This window comes from Perognathus longimembris, chromosome 4, assembly GCF_023159225.1.
Source record: "Perognathus longimembris pacificus isolate PPM17 chromosome 4, ASM2315922v1, whole genome shotgun sequence".
Classification (NCBI taxonomy): domain Eukaryota; kingdom Metazoa; phylum Chordata; class Mammalia; order Rodentia; family Heteromyidae; genus Perognathus; species Perognathus longimembris.
The window spans coordinates 74,017,575-74,026,805 of record NC_063164.1 but is presented as its reverse complement, the minus strand read 5'-3'; positions in this window follow the sequence as shown (position 1 = coordinate 74,026,805).

The window sequence follows — 9,231 nt, the reverse complement described above, 5'->3', positions numbered from 1 at the left end:
TTTAAATATGAATTGATTAAAAAGCAGAATACCCCTGTATCATTTAAATGTTAATGTTATATTTTAGATAAAGAAAAACAGGTAAAAGAAAAATTTAGTTGGTAATTTTATATTGTTCATAATTACTTTACCCAAGCCACAGTAGCAAACATAAAACATAATTTGTTATTATTCTTTTCGGTTTATAAACATTGGTTTCTCTTTTTTATTTAATTAATTGTCTAAATAATGTACAGAGCAGTTACACTTTCATATGAAAGGCAGTTAGTACATTTCTTATCAAACTTGTTACCTCCTCCATCATTTTCTCCAACTTTCCCACCTACCTAATCCCCTCCTCCACCCCAAGTTGTACACTTGATTTATTTGTCTTCTAAGTATTGCTGTTTCATTGGTTCACCTTTTACCCCTTTGTCTCTCCATTTTGGTGTTCCCCTTCCCTTCCCTAGTTCTATTAAATATATATACAATACTCAGGTACCAAAATCAGTTACAATGATATCAGGAGAAATATATCCAATGTCTAATGTATGAAACTGTAACCGCTCTGTATATCAGTTTGACGATAAATATTTAAACAAAAAAAAAAGAAAGCAAAAGATAAAGGCGTAGTTTTACATGGTATATTGGGAATAACAACAACAATGATAAATAACTTATTTCCATAACTTGGAGATCATTTTGCTTAGCTTCATCTTATATGACCATATGTACATAGCTATTGAGCTATTGTGATCTTCTGCTGGGACTATTCTAGACATATACTAATTATTACCAATGAGGGAAACCATAGAGTCTATGTTTCTTTGAGTCTGGCACACTTTACTTAATATCATAATTCTTTATTATTAATAAGAATAATAAGTACCTACATGACATAAATGTATACAACACAAATTTTAATATTTGTCATTCTCTCTGACAAATACTTTTTAATTTATTTCTATTTACTCATTTGAACTGTATTACTTCATATATTTTCCTTTCATCTGAGAGCACCTTTTAATGAACTATCAAAGTGTCCCAAAATTTTCTGCAATGTATGTTTTAACAAATGCTTTGATCTGGAATTTGGCAAATGTCTTCTCAATTGTAAGTGGGGACAGAAATAAAACATATTCACAAGAAACTTTCCATTATCCTTTTATGAAATATCGGCATCTATCATAATTGTCCCTCAGTAGCTGGCAGTTGTTTCTATGTCTCATTTGATTTCTTTTCTTTTCCTCTTCAAATTTTTCTACTAGGTTCCCAGTTACTGTGGAGATGGTAGAGACAAGTCATCCTCCTTCTTCCTTGTAGAAAATTCTTATTTTATGAAAAATAAAAACTTATTTCTTAGTCAACATTGTTTTCAGGTGGATTGTTATTTTCCTGCTCAAGGCTGGCACTCTACCTTTTGAACCACATGGCCAAGTTCTGTCTTTTGGACAATTAATTGTAACTAAAATTCATGAATTTCCATTTTTAAAACTTGTTTTTGTGTAGTTGATATACAGAGGGGTCTCAGTTACAATCAGAACAATTTTTTGAACCATTTTCCCTTCAGCCAATCTCTCCCTCCAATCTCCACCCATAAGACATCCAGTTAATTTTCTGAATTAGGTAGCTCACTTTTGTAAACCCAGCTATTCAGCAGAGTAAGATTGGATGGTCATACTTCAAAGCAGAAAAGTTCTTTAGATTCCATCTCAAGTTAAGTAGCAAAATACTGGATGGAAGGCATAGTTCAAATGGCAGGTTAGATCATTAGTTGTGAGCTAGAAATCCTAGTGAGAACAAGAGGTCTTGACTTTTGTGCTTGCACACTCACATACCCAGGTACACACATACATGCACACACACATGCGTGCACACATACACACACACAAAGGAGAGTTAAAACACATACGAAAATTCAGGTATTAAATTATTGCACCTACACAATAATTTTATTGGATAGCTACTTTTTATCACCTTTAGATTAAGCTGAGGGAAGACTCCAAGCCACACTATATTATATTTATACATGTATCCTGTACAAATGGACATGTATATATTTATTCTTTATTTTAGATGAAATTATGTTAGGTAACCTTTGAATTCATAATCATTCTGAATAAACCTTCAAACTCTTGTATAAGTACTAGTCTCCACATCTGGTATATATGTTCATTTTCATTTTATGTCTTTGTGTGTCCTTAGAATATATAAAAGATGCACACACATACACAAACACACAGAGAGAGGCATAGGTAAATGAATATAGCTATACCACGTTTTCTGGTAATAATGGGTATTATTTAGCTAGCATATTTTCTTCATTAGTTTACAATGACTATAATGCAGTTCCTGGCTAATAATTGTCTTTTCTAAAACATATTTCTCTTTAGAAATGTCCCTTGAATAGAATGTTCTAGCTGAGGGGCTCACTGCTGTAACAGTTCCCATAGCCCTCAGTACATTAGCTGTACTGCTGCTCTAGCCACAGCCATTACGTTTTTCCCAGAAGAATTCAGATGGGAAAAGGAAACTGTTAGTGCTTACTGTACACCAGGTTTGAATATAGTTTCAAATGCATTCTAGCTGAGCCTAAAAGGAGAATATTTTCTTCTATCTTTCAATGAGCAAAATACTATTATTGAGCACATTACAATAAAAGCAGTGATATAACAAAAATGCACAGACATAGGGAAATGGAAAAGAATTCGGAACACCATTTTAAGTATAAATATTGAAGCCAAAGGGGTAAACTTCCAGTTGAATCCCTGAACTCAGACATTTTCCAGATCGTTCTTTCTCATTATGAAGTAACAAAATTCATTTAATTTCAAACAAAGTTGAAAGCCGAAGATTTTTAAGGACTTCAATTTTCATCCTAAAATTATTTTTCTTCTCCTGAAATTTCATATATGAGCATGAATGTATGTATTTATGTACACACACATATGTATATTTCTTTGTCTAATTTAAGTCTAAATGTTTTATCATTCTTTACATCAGTTTTATTTACAGTTTTCATGCAAATGTTTAATTCCAAAGCCTTGGAATTGTCTTTGAAAATTAAACCCTTTGTCTTCAAAGCATTGTAGTGTGATTGCTTCCTTCCGAATGGGACAGTTACAAACTGGAACCTGCTGCTAAATGACTTTGCTCAATATGTTTGAAGGATGGCTTCCAGGAATGAAGTGGGTGCTTCCTTGCTTCTGTGAAAATACATGATACTTCAAAGTCAATAAGGTAACATCTGACTTGCATATAGGAAGGCAATGGTGCAGTATCAGATTGAACTGATATAATTAGAAAGTGGAACCAGAGCAATTGGAGAAATGTAAGCCTCAAAAAAAAGTAAGGATACAAAAAGGGAAGGGACAGTTAGTAAAGTTTCTCATAAAATATCATCTAGATACATAGTTCTCTTAACTCTCAGAAAGTATCCATCCCTTTAGAATTATAAATCAGTAATGTTACAGCAGAGAAAACTCAGAGATAAATGACTTTAACAATTCTAGAATTCCATGAAACCACATTTATACTTCCATCAACTCGTCTATTACTATAATTGGTGAGAAAAGTCCATGTGACCTCTGACTATCAGGGACAGCAACAGACAGTAGGGTATTTTGTACATCATAGTTACTATAAAATCAATTCTTAAAAATTAATAAGATACAATAATACAAAAAGTGACTGGTTTTTATTGGTTCTAGTGCTTCTGGCATATATATTATTAGGGGAGTATATGAAAATGATATAAAAATTGTTTTCTGTGAGGTATTTTAATCTCTTTAATTTACAAAAAAATAAGGGAAAATCTATTTTCTTTTAATTCTTACCAATACATTACATGTTCTCATTTTGTTCTCTATGTTTCTACATTATTTCCCAATGTGTCAAAGTGTGAGATAATACATGACCATTCATGAATGAGTAGTATAGTCAAATTTGAGTGGTAGTGAAAGGTCATTACTGAATTGTCCTTAAAATAACAGTAGAATTGGGTATATAGCTGTTGTAGATGGGCAGCATCTATGGTCAGAGTACTTTACTCATTCCTGTCTTCAGAACCTGTAACCTGTACCTTGGCTATCCCTATGAAATGAGTTGGTTTCTATTTGCTCACTTTTACTTGGGCTGGATATAGACATTAAATTTCCATTAGGGAAAATGATACTATCAGGTTTATTTATTTTTATTTATTTTTTTGCCAGTCCCCAGGCTTGAATTCAGGGCCTGAGCACTGTCTCTGGCTTCTTTTTGCTCAAGGCTAGCACTCCATCCAGCACTTGAGCCACAGGGCCACTTTCAGCTTTCTTTTATACATTGGTGCTAAAGAATCGAATCCAGGGCTTGGTGTATACGAGGCCAGCACTTTACCACTAGGCCATATTCCCAGCCCCGATACTAGTAGATTTGATACAAGCAAAGTCAGTGTTTCTACTTACCCCTGAAGGAGCTTACCCGATGAAGGAGTCAAGTTTGGAGTTCTAAAGAAACCATGTCAACAGAGTTCAATCATCCAGGCCTACAGCCTCCTAAGTCAACTTCTCGGCCTATTAGCAGCAGATCACAGACGTATGCAGAAGTCTAGACCCCAGGGGATATTAGTAAAAATGAGGAGAGTCCCAGCCCCTTGGTAGGGACAGAAGGAAAAGGATGTCATTATTAGATGAAGCTGTTAAAAGTATGTGGTATTTGTGAAGCTGAACAAACTTTCCAAAGATTTATCATTTGAATGTTTAAAAGGGGGTGGGGGGCACTAGAGACCAGGTGTGTGAAACAAAAATCTTCTTGTCAAATGGTATTTCCCACAGGTTTGGGTCAGCGACCTTAAATTATGTAACTAAAACCAAACAACTACTAAACATAAAAAGGTCTAAAATAGACCTCTCAGTGGATCACAATAGCTCAAAAGCTATATATGTATGATCACATAAGACAAGGATAAGCAAACTCTATTGCTGATGTCATATTTAAAGTTCTAGCTGAATTTCCTTTGGCGTATGCCATGTGGCTACGGTATATATTTTTGGTACACTGGGTATTGAATATATGCCTACCTGATCTATGGAAGGGGAAAAAAAATGAGGGTGTAAGATATCACAAGAAATGTACTCACTGCCCTATTATGTAACTGTACCCCTTTTGCACACACCTTGTCAACAAAATTTAATTAATAAATAAAAAAGTATTATCATTTGAGACTTCAATGTGTTTCAATCTGCACTGGTCTTTGCCAGAGCCCCCAGAACGAACCTGCTATAAGAGTAACTTATTTTTATCATGCTCACAATCTTACCACATGAAAAAAATAAAATAAAAAATTTAAATTTAATTTATGAAGTATAGAAAGATTTCAATGCCCAGTATCATATATTAAATATGGTCTGACTTTAACCCAGGAAACTTGACTCCAGGATTTTAGGATTATAGCTATAGATTCTTATTACATAAGTTTACCATCATTCTGATAGATCACTACCTTTTCAATCATAGGATAATACTATTGCAATTTTATTCATTAGGATTTTCTCCCAATGACCACTTTTCTTTCAATGGTAATATTTTTCTACAACTCATTAAGAATGGTCCATGGATTAATTTCTAAGATTTCCTAAAAGATCACAAAAATGTTTAAAGTTTGTAGAAGTTGTTCAGAATACTGAATGAGTATAGTGCTCACATCTGCTTTAGCATCCTATGAATATGAATGTATATGTTCAATTACTTTTGAAAGAATGTTTAACCTAAGTTAATATTTTTTTCATGTGTTCTTCACATGTTTGTTTACTTAAGCAATTTTAAGAACAAAGACCGAGCCAGCATTCTATCACATGCTGGGACAGAATTTCTCACTTAACAAACTCACAGGCCCTGCAGCAGTGAAGTCTAAGAAACACCCTTGTGGGAATCAAACAGGAAATTCTAACACCTGACTTATTTTACCTGTTCACCCTGACTTATTTCAGGCAGAGAAAAGTGATTAACAAAATACCATGTCCCCTTCCTGTGTGTGGTCTAGTTCATAGCTCCAGGGAGATCCCTCTTCCTGGATGATTATTTCCCAATGCTTTCCCGAAGATATTGCCTTAAACCTGTGATATCACTAGGGATATTTAAAATAACTGAGAGAGTGGAGGAGGCACTTTCTGTAAAGTATAAAAGTAGAGCTTAGCATTTTGGTAAGAGACAAATTGTGCATGGATTTTTATGTTCCAACTTCAGAGTCAAGAGACCATTGGCAGTCCCTCTTGCTCCCTTCTCTGTGAAATATGAGAATGAAGGGACCCTCAATGAATTTAAAGAGGAATAAATGCAGACCAAATAAGAATTATTTTCTTATTTAGTACATAGTCCTTCTGTAGCATCTCTGGCTCAAGAGATCATTTAATTAAGTAATCTTATGACTGCAAATGACATCTCCTGTGCCAAAATGTTCATAGAGTAAAGGTAAATCAACCTTAATCTTTCCAGCACAAATTAATTGCCCATAGAAGATGAGAATAATTTTTCTTCCTGTTACAAACACTGGACCACCCAGTAAACCGAACTGAATGCCTTATGAGTAACAAGAGAGAAATTTGGAATAACCTTTCTCCAGTCATGAATATCAGACCCCCATTTAGACTACAACACTGGTGCCAAAAATCTTAATGGTTGAATATTTTTGGTAAAAATTTAGGAAAAAAAGATTTGCTATGTTATATTTTATGTTCAACTAACGATTTATACTAAAAACATTTTTAATGTGAGGAAAAATAAATTGGAGAAACTAGTAATAGATGTGAACAAATTCAACTATGCAATTCAAAAGAAACAGAAGAGTTTCATGATCCTCAGGTATTCAGAATCTGCTATATCCAGGCAAGTTTCATTATTCGAATACTAGATAATGTTTTAGAGCAATGTTTTAGAGGGGATACTAAGTATAAGAGTCTGCTAAGTTTTCCATAACAAAACAGCAGAGATTAATGGTTTAAATAGTTGACATTTCTCATTATTTTGAAGAAAAGAAGTCTAAGATCAAGGTAGTCTCATCAATATCCAAGGTTCAGGAAGTAACTAAAATAAATTTTGATAAGGAAAATTATATTAAAAATTAATTTTTCAGACAGTTTAAGACTCTTACAGAGTTGTGAAGATAAAGGGGGCCAAAAAACAAAAGCAGACAATTAAGGAAATATTATCAACCATAAAGAAAGACCTAATGAGAGTCTAGTTATAATAGATCTGGAGGAGGTACTTAAAAGTATGGATATGAGCTGAGCACTGGTGGCTCATGCCTGAAATCCTTGCAACTCAGGAGGCTGAGCTCTGAGTTTGTGGGTTGAAGTCAGCCTTCTCAGGAAAATCCATGAGTTTAAACCCCAGGATTGTCACACACACACATACACACACACACACACACACACACACACACACACACACACACACACACCACAAAGAACAAATAGAAGTCTTGTTAATGTAAATGTGCATCCTGGGCAGGATGTAAAATGCAATTAATGACTTATTAGACAAATGACTAATATTAAGTATAGCGAAGAAAAACTTTCCTATTTTAAAATAAGTGAGATTCGGAGCCGGATGAAGACACTAGCAGTTAAAAGAACATGAACCATAAAAGGATTTGCAGAAACTGAGCCATTATACATAGATATATAGCATATATGCTTTTCTATTTTTACTAGAATGTATATGAAAATCTGAAATCTATTGCTAACTAGAGGTAACGAGTACTTTGAAGTGATTGTGCCCATGAATATACTTATATAGTACATGTATGAAGATGGAGATCCAGAAAACCCAGGGAAGAAATAGGAGAAAGAGCACCTTTGTAAAATGGAAGGAATAAAATATGTTAACTCAGTAGATAGTATGCTCTGATAATGAAGAAATATCCAGTGGAGCTTGTCAGTTTAACATGCCCCACTTTATTTCTCCTGTAGCAGTAGTTTCTAATATGAAATGATTCTATCTTATTCTTTGGGGGTATTTAGTAACCACTAGAAACATGTTTTACTGTCACATTGGAGTTGTGACTATGAGTTAGTGGGGAGAAGCAAGGAATATCCAGGAATCACAAGATACAATGACAAAAAAAATCATTATCCATTCTAAGATTTGAATTGTGTCAAGGTTGAGATATGTTACTCCAGATTTTTCTGAGGATGATTGATCATAATAGTGAGATTTTTTTCATCCTGGTTAGACTTCCCTACCATTTTTCAAAATTAGGAAATAATGGACTTCCAAATGCCATAATTTTTATGGTATTTCATAATTTAGAATGTAGACCCAACACTCATTTTTCCCTTCTAGACTAAGTATTACCAACATATCCTATATGTTTGTAACCCCAAATGCCAGGTCTATTTAAGAATCATGAAGTGGGCTATATTTACTTTGTCTAATCCAATACAGATTTTTTTTTTCAGTGCACTGCTGGGAAGTGAGTCTGCAGTAGGTTCATATGTTACAAGTTAATGTTCATTTTAAATGCATTAAGAAGTACTTAAATGAATCTTATAACCTATTTGTTAAGACCTGTGAATGAGATATACACAACTTAGCAAAATGTAATCTTTTCCCATTTCTCACTCTAAGACAGTTATAAATTTAGAGTAGTTTTAGAAAATATGTTTGCGGAAAGAAACCCATTATTAAGGAACTTAAATTTCTGATAACAGTATAATTTTTGCCCAAATACATCTTAAAAATAATTTTTGACACATGTAGCTCTTCCTCAACATTGAGTGTTTTTAAAAAAAATATCACCGGTTTCATCTTCATATGAAGCAAACTTCCTAAATTTACTAACTACAAAATGAAATATCTTCCAGGGGATACTGATTTATTTATGTGAAAAGCAAGATAATACAATGTGGCACTGGGGAATTATTTCCCTTCTGTCCTGGGCCTTTGAATCATGGACTTCCTCATGCCGTTCAGCTGTTGGCTCTGGACAGAGTCCAGAGCAGCACAGTACTGTGGGAGATGCCAGAAAGACACATCTCCCCATAGTAAATGAAGTAAGAATTATCTTTTCTACAAACTCAAGAGGATAGCAGAGTGATTTGTATTGCAGTTGATATGCGGAACATTTGTCTTTAATTTTCAGTGTCGGTCAGGGGCACTTGTAGTTCACAAGATGGCTATTGCTCTCCTAGGAAGTGAGGGAAAGAAAATATTTTAGAGAACATGTGCCCTATGCTTGCTGAGGGAAACCTAACATGTTTAAATGCACAATGC